This window comes from Papio anubis, chromosome 13, assembly GCF_008728515.1.
Source record: "Papio anubis isolate 15944 chromosome 13, Panubis1.0, whole genome shotgun sequence".
NCBI classification, from domain to species: Eukaryota; Metazoa; Chordata; class Mammalia; order Primates; family Cercopithecidae; genus Papio; species Papio anubis.
Genome location: NC_044988.1, coordinates 23,866,583 through 23,874,734, shown reverse-complemented (window position 1 = coordinate 23,874,734; position 8,152 = coordinate 23,866,583). Strand labels below are relative to the sequence as shown.

The 8,152-nt window shown below is 38.1% G+C and overlaps 1 pseudogene; it reads right to left on the bottom strand.

Moving 5' to 3' along the window:
- Positions 1 to 550: 550 nt before the first annotated feature.
- Positions 551 to 2,371, bottom strand: LOC116270091 (annotated as a pseudogene).
- Between the last annotated feature and the right edge of the window lie 5,781 nt (positions 2,372 to 8,152).

The window sequence follows — 8,152 nt, the reverse complement described above, 5'->3', positions numbered from 1 at the left end:
CAACTAATTATAAACGTTAACCACATCTACAAAATACCTTTATAGCAATATCTAGATTGATGTTTGGTTAAGTAGTGGGGCACTATAGCCTAGATGTATTAATCATCACAGGGAGGGAATTACAAAAATCAGTGAACACTAGGACATGGGAAATCACTGGGATCTCCTTGGAGCCTTTTCACCAAGGAAGGTATTTTGTTTTTTTATTTATTTTTAATTTTTTTTGGTGGTTGTCTCTAATATTTATTTGTCTAGTTATAAAAGTAATATGTGAGGAGCATTGGATTTGGGGAGAATGTTTTGAACCCTAGCTGTCACATGCCATCTGCAGGATCTAGACCGGTGACTTTTCAGAACTGCCATTTCTTCATCTGGTAGGCAGGCTAGTGAGCCCTGTCTTGCTCACTCCACATATGGCAGTGCATATGAAATGAGATCACAGAGGGGAAGCACTTGGCAAGCTGGAAGGTGCTGACAAATGGAAGGGGTTAATGTCACCACCCTCAGCTGAGGTAGTACCAAGGTCCAAGCTCCTGCCCCTCCCCCTCTCCTAGCCCCTAAATACACACACGAATGGAGGGCCACTTGCAGCCTTGGTTTGATGGAGTTCGGGGAGAGGCCACACACATCTTCCACAAGCCTGGCCAGATGGCGCCTCACTGGGGCCCTTTCAGAATCGGGCGTCGACTGTTGCCAGCTGTGTGAGGATGTCCTCCAACTCAAGTCCATCCTCTGGGAAACTCTCAGAGAAGGATCGGATGAGGTCAGCAGCTGAGGCCTCCTATTCCAGAGGCTGCACATCTGAGCCTTCAAGGCGAATGTTGGGCTGAACGATGAGCTTCCGAGATTCCTTATGCAGCAACACCATGTCCCTGAGGGTGAGGAAGCCCTCGGGCGGGCACATCAGTGACAGTCGCATACCCCTCGTACAGGGCGCATCCTCCAGCTGCATTCCCTGTGGACTTCAGCACCTGAAGTCTCCCCAGGAAGCGCTCTAGGGCAGGCTGGCCCACAGGCTGGATTTTGCTGTGGTCGAGACGGACCCGGGCATCCGGGCACCCGTCGGAGCCTGCGGTGGGAGTGATGGTACCAAGTCCCTCGCCAGCCTCTAGTAAGACTCTCAGGATCACAATCCGGGCCTGCATATGGGCCTGCCGCCAGTTGGAGGCCTCATGTGTGTAGAACTCCAGAGCGAGCAGCCCAGCCTGAGCCATGTTGAGCAAGTACAGGCACATCACCTCCTCCGCGTGAACCCCCTCAAAGCCAGAGGTCTCCAGCACTTGCGGGTGGAGACAGAGGTAGAGGCCCATGCTCTCAGCCCGGCACTCTTTGTAGCTGGAGGCGATGGTGCTGAACTTGCAATCCCAGGTCTTCACGCTCCAAACCAGCTCTGAATCTGCTCTCCCATCTCTGGGTTGATCACTGTCTCCTGGTCAAAGTTGAATGCTCCTTTTTCATCCTGCACGAAGAGCTTGCCGCTGCCATAGCCCAGCAGCTCATGCAGGTCCAACTGCACATCGAAGGAGGGCCCCTTCCAGAGGATGTACAGGTCCTTGTCATTCTCCTCCAGAACGGTGAGCTGCTCCCACTGCATGGCGCGGGCCACAGCCAGCACTTTCCCCAGTGACACGTTCTTAAAGCCTGCCTTCTGTCTCAGGTCATTGTAGTTGGAGATGTTGATGCCGGCAGGGATGCCAGAGCCAGCGAAGGTGAGAACATCCAGGGAGGTGAAGTCGGGGGTGAGGAACTTGTCTTTCTCCAAGGCTGGGGGCCAGGGCAACTCCTTCAGCAGCTGCTCTGCCCTCGCCACCAGCCGCTCAGACTTGGCACTCATGGCCTTATTCACCACAGCTACGAAGCCTTCAAATTCTCCTCGGGAACGAAAGGAGTCATGGTAGCTCTAGATGAACCCGATATAACTCTCCACGATGTGGCCTTCGTCGTGGATCCAGAAGCGGGAGCCCCTCTTGTGGGCCTCTGTGGAGTCCTGGGTGAAGCTCTCTATGTACTGGGCCAGCATCTACTCCTGGTGGCTGGTGGCTGCATACTCCTTGGCTTTCTCCAGCTGCTCCACCACCTTCTGGAGGATGGGCACGTAGTTCCCCCGGGTCACTTGGAAAGGACTTTCCGGAATTCGTAGCTCTTCAGCTTGGAAGTCACGTCGGAGTCCAGGGAAGCCGAGCACGGAAGCCAGCCGCACCTCGTAGTGGGGCTTCACTTCTCTGTCGACCTCTTTGAAGAGCCGGGTGTTGTAGGCACTGAGGTTCTGTGAGTGCCGAAAGTCTTGGGCCAGTTTGCCATCTTCCATGGTACAATTCCCATAGAAATAGGTGGTGATTCCCTGATGGGGAAGAGAGAGGAACATGGGAAAGAGGAGTTGCCGAGGTCAGGGCTGCACGGACCTCATCCTCCCAGCTTAATTTTTTTTTTAATCAGATAAGTAATGTATAGATAATAATGTCCACTGATGGACAACGTTTTTTCTCTGTCAATTTCTACTAAAAAATCAGGATGTACTTCTTTTAAATAATGAACTGGTAATTCTGAGGATAAACAAGAAATCCATGAGTAAGCTCTTTATGATTATTATTATTTTAACAAGCAGATCTCGAATCAGAATGTTAGAAGTAGTCTACCTCCACACCACCATCTCTCATACCAATGAGCAAAAGCACAAAAGTAACTGAAAAAGGTTGTTTCATGTGACATCTATTCCCAAAGAATTTTTTCTTTCTATTTTCTTTCCATATATTTTTTTACTTCTGAGAATAATTTGGGTGTGTTTACATTTGTGTGTATAGGAGAGTGTACTTGTAACAGAAAAGGAACTTACATGGTGGCAGGTGAAATAATTTGCAACGGTGTGTCAGCCTGAAGTCAAAGTCAGTGAGGAAACCCTCAAATCCTTGGTCTTAGTGCAATGTCGAAGCCTGTAGCTCAAGGTCACAGAAAAAGTTTTCCTTAGATTAATGGCAGGGCTGTGCCAAAGATGACTGAAGGGGCACCCTCTGGCATGCTCATTTATCAGGGATTTACTTGTTGCCTAATGATAGCAATAACAGTTTGTATCTGACAGACACAACTGGATATGTGCAGTGAGAAACTATATTTGAACACAAATTATACTGGATCTATATAATTTCCTCTTCTATTGCTTGACCTGTCATCAGAGTCTCTCTCAGTGAAGTTTGTGCTTTCATCTTTTAAAGAAAAAACAATTGTTTTTGGAAAAAAATGGTTACACAATTGAAAACTATATCAAATTAACTGTTTTAATTCTTCTGCATTCTTTAGAAGATATTTTCATATGTATATGCAATTTCTAGTTTGCTATAATCATAGCAGAGATACTAGAATTAATTTTTTCATTTAAATTCTTACTGTAAACACTGTGTTCTGAATTTCCTCATAATATTGTTCTATGTTTCTGCTGATACAAAAATTTCATTTGAAATATATGAAATATTGATAAACTAAATAAATTTGCTTTTGCTTATAATCTCACCACCATGCTATAATTACTATTAGCAATATTTTTATATGATCTTTTTGTGACAAATAAGTATATACTCAAGTATATTCACATATATATATGTGCATGTTCATACACATGCAATGATATTTTATTGGATTTTTCCTTTTCTTTTTTGCTTAATGCTGTATTGTGAAAGTAGTTATGTCATTTAATTTTTCTCTTGAAGTATTACTTTAAATGACTGCAGATTACATTATTGCATAGTTTTATTTACAACCAACAACCTGAAGTTGAATATTTAATTTTTTTCAATTTTTTAGCATATTGAAGAGTATCGTGATGAAGATTTTATTGTACCTCTGTTCTTAATCCTGAAAATAAATTCTTGATAATAACATTTCCTGGTCAAAGCATATGCACATTTGATAATTTAATTATGTGTATTGCAATTTCAAGAATCATCACTAAAACAAAATGAATAAAATACATAAATTCTGCACAAGAAAAGGAGAATGAGATGATTAAAATAATCAGCCATAAAAGTTAAAAAACAAGAGAAAAGCAGGCTAGAATATGTATATTAACAAATACCAAAAGAGGCAGATGTAAGTCTAAATATATTAAAACTTACATTGAATATGAAAGGCCCAAATTCTCCAGTTAAATGACAATATTAGCAGATTGAAAAAAAAAACTAAATATATGCTACTTATGTAAGTCATTTAAAATAGAATGGCTGAAAGTAAAAACATAGAAAAATATATACCATGTAAACCCTAATAAAATAATGCTAGTGCAAATATTTTAATATAAAAACTTTAAATTATAAAACTAGATACAAAAGGATTACTCTCTAATTATAAAAGGTTCCATATGTCACATAGCCATACAATTTTACCTGTGTATGCCACTTCATAGCATTGCCTAAAATACTTACAAAAGAAAATAATTATACAAAATTATACTACCTTTCGCAGTAAATGTTAGGAGAGGCAACAACAACAAAATCAATAAAGACATTCATTGATCAACCTAAGTAACAAAATTGGTCTAATGAAAGACCCAGATCCCTGTATTTAACATTTATAAATAGGCATTTTTTCAATATACACAGATTATTTAAAACTATTGATAATATAGTGGCCATAAAGGATATCTCCATTAATTTTAATGAACAGATTTCATTATAAAATATGTCCCCTGATCACAATTTAATTAAGCTAATAAAAATAGATAACCAAAAATACCCCAGTATATTTGAGAATTAAGAAATAAATATTTTGTTACTTTTAAAGAGCATCTTGTAATAGAATTGACTTTTTCCTCCTGTGGCATCACAGTTTTTTGTTTAGTACATATGTGGATTAATGTTATCACCATCATAGTGAAATACAAAGCAGTTTAATCTCCCTCCAAAGTCTCCCTGTTCCATCTCTCACAACTCCTGACAACCTCTGACTGCTTCTGAGTTCTTACAGATTTGGCTTTTCAAGAATGACATATAAATGGAATCACATAGTATGTAACGTCTTGAGATTGACTTCTTTTACACAGCATAATGCTTTTAAGATTCATCCAAAGTCTTGTGTATTTCAAAAGCAGATTTCTTTGCCTTGCTGAATAGTATTCTATTGTATGAATACACAAGCCACAATTTGTTTATCTGCCCTTGGAGGACATTTGGATTGTTTCTACTTTTTGGCAATTAGGAATAGTGGACATTTATGTAGAGGTTATTTTGTCAACATAATTTTTCAACTCTTAGGGTAGATATCCAGAAGATGGATTGCAGGGTCATATGGTAATTATACATTTGCCAGTCTAGGAAACTACCAAACCTTTCCAGAAAGATTGTACCATTTTGCATTCCTGTCAGCAATGTTTTGAGAGCTACAATTGTTCTGCATCTTTGACAGCACTTCATATTTTTAGTTTTTCGTTTTCTTTTGTTTTTTAAATGTAAGCCATTCTAATGGTTGTACAATGGAATATCATCATGGTTTCATTTTACATTTATCTAATGGCTATTAAAGTTGAACCTCTTCTTTGTCATCCTTATTTCTTCTTTGCTGAAGTGGTTGCTCATGTCTTTTGCTAATTTTTAAATTGGAGTGTGTATTTTCTTATTATTGAGTTCTGAATATTCTTTATATACAGTAAATTTCAATTCTTTGTGCATAAGTAAAATGAAAATATTTTCTCATTCTGTGCCTTGCCATTTAAATTTTTTATCGGAGTCTTTCACAGTGCAATAGTTTAGAAAAATTGGTGAAGTTCAATTGACCATTTTAATCTTTTATGAATTATGGTTTTGATTTTATGTCTAAGAACTCATCAACCAAACCCAAGGTCACATAGATATTCTCCCATGTCCCTTCCAAACATTTTACATTTTTGCAATTTAGTTTTAGATTTTTGAATCAATTTCTTTTATATTTTTTTACATAATTTCTATATAAGGTGTAAAGTTTAGAGTGAGATTCATTTCTTTTGCCTTTGGATGTCTATTGTTCCAATACCATTTGTTGAAAAGACTTTATTATTTATTCATTGAATGGCTTTTTTAACTTTGTCAGATAATCAGCCACATTTGTGCTCTTTCTTTAATCACTATTGTCTTTCTTTTATCTATGTGTTTATGCCTTCACCACACCACAGTGTGAACCCCAAATATCTGAGAGAGATCTCAGTCAATTTATGAAGTTTATTTTGCCAAAGTTAAGGATTCACACCTGGGACACAGCCTCAGGAGATCCTGACAACATGTGCCCAAGGTAGTCTGAGTACAGCTTGGTTTTAAACTTTTTTGTTAAACCTTTTTGTTAAACTCTCTAGCCAAAGGTCCAGGAAACGAAAAACCATAACAAGACTTAAGGTTTAACATGTAATCCTTAAGACATGAGACATCAATCGATACATGTAAGATGAACGTTGGTTCAGTCCGGAAAGGCGGGACAACTTGAAGTGGGGAGGGGGCTTTCAAGTCATAGGTAGATAAGGGACAAACGGTTGCGTTCTTTTGAGTTTCCAATTTGCCTTTCCAAAGTAGGCAATCAGATAAGCATTTATCTCAGTGAGCAGAGGGGTGACTTGGAATAGAATTAAAGGCAGGTTTATCCTATGCAGTTCCCAGCTTGAACTTGACTTTGCCCTTTAGCTTAGTGATTTTGGGGCCCCAAGATTTATTTTCTTTTCACAACACTGACTTGATTACTGCAGATTTTTAGTAAGTCTTAAAATGGGCAGTATGATTCCTTCAACTTTATTCTTATCTTTCTGAATTCATTTAGCTATTCTAGTTCTTTTGCCTTTCCTTATAAATTTAGAATCAGCTTGTCTATATCTGAAAAAAATTTGCTTAAATTTTGATAGATATTACATTAAATCCATAAAACATTTTGAAAAGAATTAGTATCTTTAACAAATTGAGTCTCCAATCAATTAAAATGATAAAATGCTCCTTATATTTAGATATTCATTTGTTTTTTTCATAGGCATTTTGTAATTTTCAGCATCCAGATAGCATACATGTTTTGTGAGAAGTATAACTACACATTTTTTGGAGGTTATTGTATTTATATGAAATTGTATGATATTTCATTTTTAAGTACTTTTTAGATTCTAATTTTACATAGGTAGTGCATAAAGATAAGATTGGTTTTCATGTATTGACCTTGTACTTGAAAACTAGCTAAACCGACTAGTTCTAGGAATTCATTTCTTTATAGATTCATTGGGATTTTCTACATAGATAATCATGTTGTCTGTGGATGGGCAGTTTTCATTCTTTCTTTATTTTTTCCTAACAAGCATGCTTTTTATTATTTTTTTTTCTGGGCTTATTTCCCTGGTTAATACAAGAAATACATTTTATAAACAAATGTATATGGACTTTCAGTTCCAGGAAAAAATAGAGTGGATGAACTTTTCTCTATTCTTTCTACTAAGTCCAACTAAAAACTAGGGACATGATATATAAAACAAACATGAGAACACTCTGAAAGGTGAAGAAAAGAATGCAGATGATTATTACTATTATTTTTTTGGTTGAATATATCCCAGATTACCTGCTGTAGCACATGGAAACCTGCAAACACAAAAGAGTGCAAACAAAGCCCCAAGGAAAGTCTGTTCTCTCTAGCCAAAAGTCCAGGAAAAGAAAAACCATAACAAGACAGAAAACTTTTAGATAGTAATTGCCCTGCTTTAACCAAATTCCATGGACTGCATCCCAAACTCCACTAGTAAAGGCCAAGTAAAGAGCTCAGATTTTTATGTTTATCTCACAGTTATGTGGTACCTACCTTCTTCCTTCAAGGTGATCACAAAAGGCAAAGAGGGAAGGGAGAATATTCAGCCCAGCCTGGAATTAAGAAGCTCCCCATCTCTTACACACATACACACTGTGGTATCAATAAACACTGGGATCAGTAATGAAGTGCTTTTTCATTCCATGATGGACAATTTCTGTATCTTGATTGTAAGGGTGGTTACACTAATCAATATCTGGGATAAGAAGGCATAGAAGTAATTTTACGAATTGTATCAACATCAGTTTTCTAGTTTTCATATGGTACTAGAGTTACCAATGTTATCATGGTGGCTTTACACTCTGAACTTTACATAAATTATCTCAACAAATACAAAAGAAGGGCCAGGCACAGTGGCTCACGCCTG